The sequence below is a fragment of the Salmo trutta genome, unplaced genomic scaffold, assembly GCF_901001165.1.
Source record: "Salmo trutta unplaced genomic scaffold, fSalTru1.1, whole genome shotgun sequence".
NCBI lineage: Eukaryota > Metazoa > Chordata > Actinopteri > Salmoniformes > Salmonidae > Salmo > Salmo trutta.
Window position 1 is genome coordinate 1 of NW_021823330.1, and position 9,195 is coordinate 9,195.

Sequence of the window (9,195 nt, forward strand, 5' to 3'; positions counted from 1 at the left end):
GTAAGGAGTGAGTTACTGTAGGGCAGGCAGCGTACTCACACCACAACCATTAAGGAGTGAGTAACGTAGAGGGGGTAAAAGGTTGAGTTTACTGTAGAGGGCATGGCAGCGTACCTCAACACACACAGTAAGGAGTGAGTTTACTGTAGAGGGCATGGCAAGCGTTACCATCACCCACACAGTAAGGAGTAGTTACTGTAGAGGCATGGCAGCGTACTTACACAGTAAGGAGTGGTAATGTCGAAGGCCCATGGCAGTGTACACACAGTAAGGAGTGAGTTACTGTAGAGGACATGGCAGCGTACTCACACAGTAAGGAGTGAGTTAATGTAGAAGGCATGGCAGTGTACACACAGTAAGGAGTGAGTTACTGTAGAGGACATGGCAGCGTACACACAAACACAGTAAGGAGTGAGTTACTGTAGAGGGCATGGCAGCGTACACACACACACAGTAAGGAGTGAGTTACTGTAGAGGGCATGGCAGCATACTCACACACACACAGTAAGAAGTGAGTTACTGTAGAGGGCATGGCAGCGTACTCACACAGTAAGGAATGAGTTACTGTAGAGGGCATGGAAGCGTACTCACACAGTAAGGAGTTACTGTAGAGGGCATGGCAGCGTACACTCACACACAGTAAGGAGTGAGTTACTGTAGAGGGCATGGCAGCGTACTCACACACACACAGTAAGGAGTGAGTTACTGTAGAGGGAATGGCAGCATACTCACACACACACAGTAAGGAGTGAGTTACTGTAGAGGGCATGGCAGCGTACTCACACAGTAAGGAGTGAGTTACTGTAGAGGGCATGGAAGCGTACTCACACAGTAAGGAGAGAGTTACTGTAGAGGGCATGGCAGCGTACACTGACATACAGTAAGGAGTGAGTTACTGTAGAGGGCATGGCAGCGTATTCACACACACACAGTAAGGAGTGAGTTACTGTAGAGGGCATGGCAGCATACTCACACAGTAAGGAGTGAGTTACTGTAGAGGGCATGGCAGCATATTCACACACACAGTAAGGAGTGAGTTACTGTAGAGGGCATGGCAGCATACTCACACAGTAAGGAGTGAGTTACTGTAGAGGGCATGGCAGCATACTCACACAGTAAGGAGTGAGTTACTGTAGGGGGCATGGCAGCGTACTCACACAGTAAGGAGTGAGTTACTGTAGAGGGCATGGCAGCATACTCACACACATAGTAAGGAGTGAGTGACTGTAGAGGGCATGGCAGCGTACTCACAAAGTAAGGAGTGAGTTACTGTAGAGGGCATGGCAGCATACTCACACACACAGTAAGGAGTGAGTTACTGTAGAGGGCATGGCAGCATAATCACACAGTAAGGAGTGAGTTACTGTAGAGGGCATGGCAGCGTACTCACACAGTAAGGAGTGAGTTACTGTAGAGGGCATGGCAGGGTACACACACACACAGTAAGGAGAGAGTTACTGTAGAGGGCATGGCAGCGTACTCACACACACACAGTAAGGAGTGAGTTACTGTAGAGGGCATGGCAGCATACTCACACAGTAAGGAGAGAGTTACTGTAGAGGGCATGGCAGCGTACTCACACAGTAAGGAGTGAGTTACTGTAGAGGGCATGGCAGCGTACTCACACAGTAAGGAGTGAGTTACTATAGAGGTCATGGCAGCGTACTCACACAGTAAGGAGTGATTTACTGTAGAGTGCATGGCAGCGTACTCACACACACAGTAAGGAGTGAGTTACTGTAGAGGGCATGGCAGCATACTCACACAGTAAGGAGTGAGTTACTGTAGAGGGCATGGCAGCGTACTCACACACACAGTAAGGAGTGAGTTACTGTAGAGGGCATGGCAGCGTACTCACACAGTAAGGAGTCAGTTACTTTAGCGGGCATGGCAGCGTACTCACACAGCAAGGAGTGTGTTACTGTAGGGGGCATGGCAGCGTACTCACACAGTAAGGAGTGAGTTACTGTAGGGGGCATGGCAGCATACTCACACAGTAAGGAGTGTGTTACTGTAGGGGGCATGGCAGCGTACTCACACAGTAAGGAGTGAGTTACTGTAGGGGGCATGGCAGCGTACTCACACAGTAAGGAGTGAGTCACTGTAGGGGGCATGGCAGGGTACACACACACACAGTAAGGAGTGAGTTACTGTAGAGGGCATGGCAGCATAATCACACAGTAAGGAGTGAGTTACTGTAGAGGGCATGGCAGCGTACTCACACAGTAAGGAGTGAGTTACTGTAGAGGGCATGGCAGGGTACACACACACACAGTAAGGAGAGAGTTACTGTAGAGGGCATGGCAGCGTACTCACACACACACAGTAAGGAGTGAGTTACTGTAGAGGGCATGGCAGCATACTCACACAGTAAGGAGAGAGTTACTGTAGAGGGCATGGCAGCGTACTCACACAGTAAGGAGTGAGTTACTGTAGAGGGCATGGCAGCGTACTCACACAGTAAGGAGTGAGTTACTATAGAGGGCATGGCAGCGTACTCACACAGTAAGGAGTGAGTTACTGTAGAGTGCATGGCAGCGTACTCACACAGTAAGGTTCGAGTTACTGTAGAGTGCATGGCAGCGTACTCACACAGCAAGGAGTGAGTTACTGTAGAGGGCTTGGCAGCATACTCACACACACAGTAAGGAGTGAGTTACTGTAGAGGGCATGGCAGCATACTCACACACACACACAGTAAGGAGTGAGTTACTGTAGAGGGCATGGCAGCATACTCACACAGTAAGGAGTGAGTTACTGTAGAGGGCATGGCAGCATACTCACACAGTAAGGAGTGAGTTACTGTAGAGGGCATGGCAGCGTACTCACACACACACAGTAAGGAGTGAGTTACTGTAGAGGGAATGGCAGCATACTCACACACACACAGTAAGGAGTGAGTTACTGTAGAGGGCATGGCAGCGTACTCACACAGTAAGGAGTGAGTTACTGTAGAGGGCATGGAAGCGTACTCACACAGTAAGGAGAGAGTTACTGTAGAGGGCATGGCAGCGTACACTCACACACAGTAAGGAGTGAGTTACTGTAGAGGGCATGGCAGCGTACTCACACACACACAGTAAGGAGTGAGTTACTGTAGAGGGCATGGCAGCATACTCACACAGTAAGGAGTGAGTTACTGTAGAGGGCATGGCAGCATACTCACACAGTAAGGAGTGAGTTACTGTAGGGGGCATGGCAGCGTACTCACACAGTAAGGAGTGAGTTACTGTAGAGGGCATGGCAGCATACTCACACAGTAAGGAGAGAGTTACTGTAGAAGGCATGGCAGCGTACTCACACACTATAAGGAGTGAGTTACTGTAGAGGGCATGGCAGCATACTCGCACAGTAAGGAGTGAGTTACAGTAGAGGGCATGGAAGCGTACTCACACAGTAAGGAGTGAGTTACTGTAGAGGGCATGGCAGCGTACTCACACAGTAAGGAGTGAGTTACTGTAGAGGGCATGGCAGCGTATACTCACACACACAGTAAGGAGTGAGTTACTGTAGAGGGCATGGCAGCATACTCACACAGTAAGGAGAGAGTTACTGTAGAGGGCATGGAAGCGTATTCACAAAGTAAGGAGAGAGTTACTGTAGATGGCATGGCAGCGTACTCACACACACATTAAGGAGTGAGTAACTGTAGAGGGCATGGCAGCGTACACACACACAGTAAGGAGTGAGTTACTGTAGAGGGCATGGCAGCGTACTCACACACACACAGTAAGGAGTGAGTTACTGTAGAGGGCATGGAAGCGTACACTCACCCACACAGTAAGGAGTGAGTTACTGTAGAGGGCATGGCAGCGTACTCACACAGTAAGGAGTGAGTTAATGTAGAAGGCATGGCAGTGTACACACAGTAAGGAGTGAGTTACTGTAGAGGACATGGCAGCGTACTCACACAGTAAGGAGTGAGTTAATGTAGAAGGCATGGCAGTGTACACACAGTAAGGAGTGAGTTACTGTAGAGGACATGGCAGCGTACACACAAACACAGTAAGGAGTGAGTTACTGTAGAGGGCATGGCAGCGTACACACACACACAGTAACTCACTCCTTACTGTAGAGGGCATGGCAGCATACTCACACACACACAGTAAGGAGTGAGTTACTCTAGAGGGCATGGCAGCGTACTCACACAGTAAGGAATGAGTTACTGTAGAGGGCATGGAAGCGTACTCACACAGTAAGGAGTTACTGTAGAGGGCATGGCAGCGTACACTCACACACAGTAAGGAGTGAGTTACTGTAGAGGGCATGGCAGCGTACTCACACACACACAGTAAGGAGTGAGTTACTGTAGAGGGAATGGCAGCATACTCACACACACACAGTAAGGAGTGAGTTACTGTAGAGGGCATGGCAGCGTACTCACACAGTAAGGAGTGAGTTACTGTAGAGGGCATGGAAGCGTACTCACACAGTAAGGAGAGAGTTACTGTAGAGGGCATGGCAGCGTACACTGACATACAGTAAGGAGTGAGTTACTGTAGAGGGCATGGCAGCGTATTCACACACACACAGTAAGGAGTGAGTTACTGTAGAGGGCATGGCAGCATACTCACACAGTAAGGAGTGAGTTACTGTAGAGGGCATGGCAGCATATTCACACACACAGTAAGGAGTGAGTTACTGTAGAGGGCATGGCAGCATAATCACACAGTAAGGAGTGAGTTACTGTAGAGGGCATGGCAGCATACTCACACAGTAAGGAGTGAGTTACTGTAGAGGGCATGGCAGGGTACACACACACACAGTAAGGAGAGAGTTACTGTAGAGGGCATGGCAGCGTACTCACACACACACAGTAAGGAGTGAGTTACTGTAGAGGGCATGGCAGCATACTCACACAGTAAGGAGAGAGTTACTGTAGAGGGCATGGCAGCGTACTCACACAGTAAGGAGTGAGTTACTGTAGAGGGCATGGCAGCGTACTCACACAGTAAGGAGTGAGTTACTATAGAGGTCATGGCAGCGTACTCACACAGTAAGGAGTGATTTACTGTAGAGTGCATGGCAGCGTACTCACACACACAGTAAGGAGTGAGTTACTGTAGAGGGCATGGCAGCATACTCACACAGTAAGGAGTGAGTTACTGTAGAGGGCATGGCAGCGTACTCACACACACAGTAAGGAGTGAGTTACTGTAGAGGGCATGGCAGCGTACTCACACAGTAAGGAGTCAGTTACTTTAGGGGGCATGGCAGCGTACTCACACAGCAAGGAGTGTGTTACTGTAGGGGGCATGGCAGCGTACTCACACAGTAAGGAGTGAGTTACTGTAGGGGGCATGGCAGCATACTCACACAGTAAGGAGTGTGTTACTGTAGGGGGCATGGCAGCGTACTCACACAGTAAGGAGTGAGTTACTGTAGGGGGCATGGCAGCGTACTCACACAGTAAGGAGTGAGTCACTGTAGGGGGCATGGCAGCATACTCACACAGTAAGGAGTTAGTTACTGTAGAGGGCAATGCAGTGTACTCACACAGTAAGAAGTGAGTTACTGTAGATGGCATGGCAGCATACTCACACAGTAAGGAATGTGTTACTGTAGGGGGCATGGCAGCGTACTCACACAGTAAGGAGTCAGTTACTGTAGGGGCATGGCAGCGTACACTCACACAGTAAGGAGTGAGCTACTGTAGGGGGCATGGCAGCGTACACTCACACAGTAAGCAGTGAGTTACTGTAGAGGGCATGGCAGCGTACTCACACACACAGTAAGGAGTGAGTTACTGTAAAGGGCATGGCAGCGTACTCACACAGTAAGGAGTGAGTTACTGTAGAGGGCATGGCAGCGTACTCACACAGTAAGGAGTGAGTTACTTTAGGGGGCATGGCAGCGTACACTCACACAGTAAGGAGTGAGTTACTGTAAGGGGCATGGCAGCATACTCACACAGTAAGGAATGTGTTACTGTAGGGGGCATGGCAGCGTACTCACACAGTAAGGAGTCAGTTACTGTAGGGGCATGGCAGCGTACTCACACAGTAAGGAGTGACTCACTGTAGGGGGCATGGCAGCATACTCACACAGTAAGGAGTGAGTTACTGTAGAGGGCATGGCAGCGTACTCACACATTAAGAAGTGAGTTACTGTAGAGGGCATGGCAGTGTACTCACACAGTAAGGAGTGTGTTACTGTAGTCCTCTCAGGGCAGTGTAGTGTACATTTACGGTAATAGATAAACCAATCTCTACTCAATCAACTGAGCTTGATTTGTAAAGCGTTTTCTACAAATACAAAGTACTTACTAAGTTCCTGTGCATATCCTCTGCAGGCAGTGTTTTGGTGACGGGCTGAACTGGGCAGGCTGTTCCATCATCGTGCTGTTGGGTCAGCAGCGCCGCTTCGACCTTTTTGACTTCTGCTACCATCTGCTCAAGGTGCAGAGGCAGGACGGCAAGGACGAGATCATCAAGAACGTGGTGGGTACCCACTGACACTACGCAAACATCTGCTTTGTTTTAACCAGCATGGTAACACAGAGGTAGGATGACAGAATGGATTAAGAGATATGTCAACTGCTGGCAATTTGTTTTGTTTGATATGAGAAGAGGAAGCTCACCGTCTTTATGGTGGCAAGTCCTTGGCTTCTACAATCCTGGTCTGTGGTTTTACTTTTATCATTGGATTCAAGCCCTATCTATCTATCTATCTATCTATCTATCTCTCTCTCTCTCTCTCTCTCTATCTCTCTCTCTATCTACAGCCGCTGAAGAAGATGGCTGATCGCATCAGGAAGTACCAGATCCTGAACAATGAGATCTTTGCCATCCTCAACAAGTACATGAAGGCTGTGGAGACGGACAGTTCCACCGTGGAGCATGTCCGCTGCTTCCAGCCACCTATACACCAGTCCCTGGCCACAACATGCTGAGAAGAACTCACACGTGCTGCAAACACACGCTACACACATAAGCCACACATAAGCTACACACATAAGCCCACAAACTACACATACACACACGCACCAACCCAAATCATCACCACACAGTCTGCCTCTCTTTGGCCTTGTACTCAGACTCTCAGAGCCTTAGAATTCCAGAGCTCTGTCTGACTGTACACCATTTTGGCACCACATTTTCCATACCAATGACATTCCAATTTGCATTCTAGAATGCAACTGTCTTGGAACTTTTCGTGTCAACATGGCGCCCATTAAAAAGTGTAAATCTCAAACTGAGTTTTCTGAAGTTTGAGTATTTTAGGCCCATAACCACAGTCTAGTTTTAGAGGAGTGGGTGTTTTCAGATGTTAGTTTTTCTGTTCTCAACCCATGTGACTCTCACACCCAGACTCAGCATCCCTTCTCTTGTCACTAGAGCTATATGCCACATGGATGGGCTCAGTAATACACAACTGCCAATCCTGAATGGTTACAGATCTGCAGTAATGCCCTGTCTCCCCTCTAGTCACAATCAACAGTCTATCAGATACCTCTGAGAAACCATTTAGTAAGCAACAACAATCAACCTACATAAAAGATGATAGATATGCTGGAATAATCTCCAAAACCTCAACGCATACAAATAATCTGATTCTGAAATGACCTATAACCTGAGATTATTATTTCGTAGATGACGTACGAAAGCAATCCTAACGGCCATTTTATTGAATTGCTTAATGAAGTCCACACGGGTGCTAAGTATTATGATGATACTTAATTACACCAAAGTCATCAGTGGCATTTCCCCCCATAACATCCATAATATGATCATCACACAAGTCAAGCTGTCCATTAATTCATCCCAGAAGCTAACATGGGTATGTCCCAAATGGCACCCTATTCCCTATATAGTGCACTACTTTTGACCAGCTCCTATAAGGAATAGGGTGCCATTTGGATGCAGACAACATCTCCCTGGACATACCCATGCTTAGTAAACCATTGTCATAGGAGTAGTTAGCCACAACTCACCTCTTCTCCCCTCACACAACCCTACAGTTTCAAATAGCATAACAAGGACACTTGACTGCTTTTCATAGTTGATTTATTTATTTTTCACTTATTTGGGGGGTTTTAGCCTCTGAGTATAATTTTTATTCAGTTCCATTCTCCGTTGTAAATGTCACTGTTGAACTAAAAAGAGAAGTGTTGAGTGTTGTAATTGTTATTGTTTTTAATTAATTATTGATAATTACATTTTTCATCCTTGGTATAACTTGCCTCTTCTACTGACGAGAATCCTCACCTACTTTTTGATTTCTCTCTGTCTTGTCAGTTTATTGAACATTTTTATATTCTGTATGTGCGCTTAATACAGTGATATTGTTTACCATTTTTGAAATTATTGACAACATCTTCATCTGCGCTGTGTTTTTTTTTGTTTTTTTTTCCAGAGTAAAAAAAATTTTTAGAAATAATTCTTGGTTGTCAAAGAACAAAAGAGACCAGGATGACTTTACTGTATTAGATAGATTTGTTCAGAGAGTGAATGGAAGATGTTGGTAGGATCACACGACCAATCCAACTCCTGTACAGTTCATTCCCTCTATAGAAGAAGACTTAAAGGAATCAAGAAGTTGCATTTTCGCTGTTTAGGTACCAATTACACACAAGAGATGGAGAGAGGGTGATTTCCTAAATATATTAAATATTCCATATTATAGGATTTTTTTTTCGAGATCGAGAGAGGGCAATTTCCTAAATATATTCAATATTCTATATTGTTGTATTTTTTTTCTTTAGCAGTGTTATCAAAGTCTTTTGACCCTGTTTTTATTCTTATGAAGGAAAGTTAATTGTTACACCCATGAAGGAGCGACCACATTTTCAGTTTGAATAAAAAAACAAAATTAAGTTTAGTTTCCTGTAATTGTTCCATTGTCCTTTTTATTATCTTTATTCACACAACTACACCTTAATGTTCATTGAATGGGTGAATCTATTGATAAGTAAAAGTTATCAGTGCATCATTTTCCAAAATGTTAGCATGACAAGAAGAGAGATATATTGTCAAGGGTACGTTTGTGACAGGTTTTTGTTCATGATATTGTTGTATAAGTGAACATGTTTTGAGATACAAAAAAAGGAGTAAAAGAGAATATAAAGATGTACAACGAATGGTCCTGCAAAAGGAAATGAAATTGTATTTCCATGAAATAAAAAATGTGTTAACTGAAAATGTACTAAGAATCATGTATGACCGTGTACATTCTGTATGCATTTGAAGATGGCTA

At 46.0% G+C, this 9,195-nt stretch overlaps 2 long non-coding RNA genes across 2 annotated transcripts; both read left to right on the forward strand.

The window, feature by feature from the left end:
- Positions 1–2,257: 2,257 nt before the first annotated feature.
- Positions 2,258–3,678, forward strand: LOC115190168 (uncharacterized). The gene is made up of 2 exons (XR_003877124.1): positions 2,258–2,555; positions 2,895–3,678. It is a non-coding gene; the product is annotated as an uncharacterized LOC115190168 (long non-coding RNA).
- A 2,517-nt stretch (positions 3,679–6,195) lies between these two features.
- Positions 6,196–9,144, forward strand: LOC115190167 (uncharacterized). The gene is made up of 2 exons (XR_003877123.1): positions 6,196–6,440; positions 6,725–9,144. It is a non-coding gene; the product is annotated as an uncharacterized LOC115190167 (long non-coding RNA).
- The last annotated feature ends 51 nt before the right edge of the window (positions 9,145–9,195 follow it).